General features: G+C 62.2%; 1 pseudogene; it reads left to right on the forward strand.

Annotated features, from left to right (window-relative positions):
• Nucleotides 1–1,997: 1,997 nt before the first annotated feature.
• On the forward strand, nucleotides 1,998–2,909 carry LOC112812699 (small ribosomal subunit protein uS5 pseudogene; annotated as a pseudogene).
• The last annotated feature ends 234 nt before the right edge of the window (nucleotides 2,910–3,143 follow it).

Raw genomic sequence — 3,143 nt, forward strand, 5'->3', positions numbered from 1 at the left:
GTAGTTTCAATTTACGGCAGCTTTGAAGGCGGGACGTAGTTCATTTGTGCCTGGTTTTTCATGTCACGCTTTATCAAGACACGTGGATGTGTGTAAGGTGCACGGTTGCATGCATCCGACACGTACGCACACTCCCTAGCGTTTGTGAGGACGCGGGTGAACCTGGAGGTCGTATGCACCGGGCAGAGGGAGCCTCGCACGGAAGGAGAAATGCTGTAGGATTCCCCAGACACGAGGCTCCCTCTTCTTCTTGTAGAAATCAGCCCAGATTTTACCAGACGCTGTCGCTGTTCTGAGGGCGTCCTCAGCACCGAAGCACCAGTGACCGCGGGTGCCGGGCGTGATTCGTGTTTGTCTGCCCTGTTTTGTGTGGATGGTCCTGTTTCCGTGTTCTTGACGTGGATGCTCAGACCGTGAGCGTTTGCTCTTCACTAATAGGCACAGAAGACAAACAAGCCGGCAGCTCACGCAAGCTCACGGGAGGATGGAAGCTGCCAGCAGCAGGACCCCCAGGGCTGACGGGCGAGTGCTGCTAGGTTGGGGGGACCGCCGATGTGGTCTGGAGTCTTGGATGGCTTGGGGAGATTCAGGGAGCACACACGCAGTTTGCAGGGAGCGGTCGGCGAGACGGCGGGCGGAGGGCTCCCTGGTGCCGCTCGTCTGACACAGAAGGAAGGCCATTGTGGCAGCAACCTTGGCCCCCTCGTGGGGCTTCCGACGAATGCCCGGGGGGAAATGAGGGTCTAGCACCCCACGGCCCCAGGCCCACTTCCCTCATACCCACTCGGGGACAGGAAGAGCTACCTGCCCGTTACCACCCTGAGGATGACCCCAGGGGTCCTACCTGGCAGGTGTCAAATCCACCGTCGGACTGCCCACAGGAACCCCTGGCAATACCTTCCGTCTGCCTCCTCCAGCTGCAGCAATCGGAGTCAGATACGGGTCAGAGCAGACCCACCCCTCCTGCAGCGAGCGGTGGTCTGTCTGCACCGCCGGACCCGACCTGAGGGGCAGGGGCCTCCTGCTCCAGGGACCGAGTCCCTCCCGGGCCCCCTGGCCACACGCAGGGCTCAACGGGGTGGATTGGGACTCACGTGAGAGGAGCGGGGTCAAAGCCGGAGGTGTTCAGTGGCCGGCTCTGTGGCCTCTGGGCAGTCACTTGCCCTCTGGGCCTCTCTCCGCTTGTCCCTGGAGCAAGGACTTCGGAGACACTAGGCTCCCGGGGCGGGTGTGCGGGGCAGGTAAGCACCACCGGCAAAGCGCTCAGCGGTGCCTGCAGCCCCCTCCTCATGTGGGCATCCTGCGGCACGCGGACCCGCTCGTTTGCAGTGCCCCGGCCCTGTCCTGCACCTGAGCCTCCTCCTCGGCCCAGCGAGGTCAGGCCGCTCCCCGCGTCCACCTGCACAGTGAGGGACGCCCCTGCCGTTTGCCCCCAGGTGCCTCTGGCAGGTGCGGCTGGTCGTGCGTCTCTGTGCGCCATGGACACAGTCGGCACAGGCAGCGGGTCTGGGAGCGTTCAGTGCGGGGGGAGGAGGGGAAGGGCTGGGGGGAGCGGACAGAGAGCCGCCACCCGCTCTGGGGGACGCGGGAACCGCAAGCACAGTTGGAAGCTTTCATCGGAGGAACCCTGCGCTCTGTCTCTCTCTCTCCAGGGCGTGCCTCGGGCCGTGACCGATCCGCTCAGCGGGGGCTGCAGGGAACGCAGTTCTGGGAGCCCCAGTCCTTGCGAGCCCCCCGAGAAGGAGCTGCCCAGCGGGGAGAAAACACGGGGTCAGCTTGGAGGAGGAGGCTCAGGTGCGTGGGACGCCGGCTCACACACCTTCGTCCACGTCTACTGCACCTGGACGCAGGACCCGGGCACCCTCCGCATCCCCGAGGGACGTCGGCACGCTGCCCCGCTTGGCAGACTCACCGTCTCAGAGCAAATAATGACATCCCCATGGAAAAAAACCAATAATAAGAAGAGGGCTGTGGCTTCTTCTCCGAGAGAACACCAAATGGCGGATGACGCCGGTGCTGCAGAGGGCCTGGGGGCCCTGGAATGGGAGGCCGCGGCGGCTTCCGCGGAGGCTTCGGCAGCGGCATCCGGGGCCGCAGTTGCGGCCGTGGTCGGGGCAGGGGTCGAGGCCGCGGAGCTCGTGGAGGCAAGGCCGAGGACAAGGAGTGGATCCCCGTCACCAAGCTGGGCCGCCTGGTCAAGGACATGAAGATCAAGTCCCTAGAGGAGCTCTATCTTTTCTCTCTGCCTACCAAGGAATCTGAGATCATTGATTTCTCTCTGGGAGCATCCCTCAAGGATGAGGTTCTGAAGATCATGCCTGTGCAAAAGCAGACCCGTGCTGGCCAGCCGACCAGGTTCAAGGCGTTTGTTGCCATCGGAGATTACAAGGGACACGTCGGCCTGGGTGTTAAGTGCTCCAAGGAGGTCGCCACTGCCATCCGTGGGGCCATCACCCTGGCCAAGCTTTCCATCGTCCCCGCGAGGCGAGGCTACTGGGGGAACAAGATCGGCAAGCCTCGCACCGTCCCATGCAAGGTGACTGGCCGCTGTGGCTCTGTGCTGGTGCGCCTCATCCCCGGCCCCAGAGGCACTGGCATTGTTTCAGCCCCTGTGCCCAAGAAGCTACTGATGATGGCCGGTATCGACGACGGCTACACTTCAGCCAGAGGCCGCACTGCCACGCTGGGGAGCTTCGCTGAGGCTACTTTTGATGCCATCTCCAAGACGTACAGCCATCACACCCCTGACCTCTGGAAGGAGACGGTGTTCACCAAGTCTCCATATCAGGAGTTCACTGACCATCTTGTGAAGACCCACACCAGAGTCTCCGTGCAGAGGACCCAGGCTCCAGCTGTGGCCACCACCTAGTTTTATACAAGAAAAATAAAGTGAACTAAAGCTTGTTTAAAAAAAAAAGAAGAAGAAGAAGAAGAAGAGGGCCGTGTCCGTCTCCAGCAGCCCCGAGCCAACGTGCCAAACCCTCCCCGTGATGACAGCTGTGGTGTCCCCATTATCGGATATTACCCCGTACATCGGACGGGGGTCGTTTGCATAATGGAGGGGGGGCGCGCAGGAGGGAAGCGAGCCCCTGACAGGAAGACGGATGGGCCCATCACATACAGATACGGTGACACGCTTGCCC

Source organism: Callorhinus ursinus, unplaced genomic scaffold (assembly GCF_003265705.2).
Source record: "Callorhinus ursinus isolate GAN/ISIS: 27379988/994484 unplaced genomic scaffold, GSC_fseal_2.0 scaffold16, whole genome shotgun sequence".
Classification (NCBI taxonomy): Eukaryota; Metazoa; Chordata; class Mammalia; order Carnivora; family Otariidae; genus Callorhinus; species Callorhinus ursinus.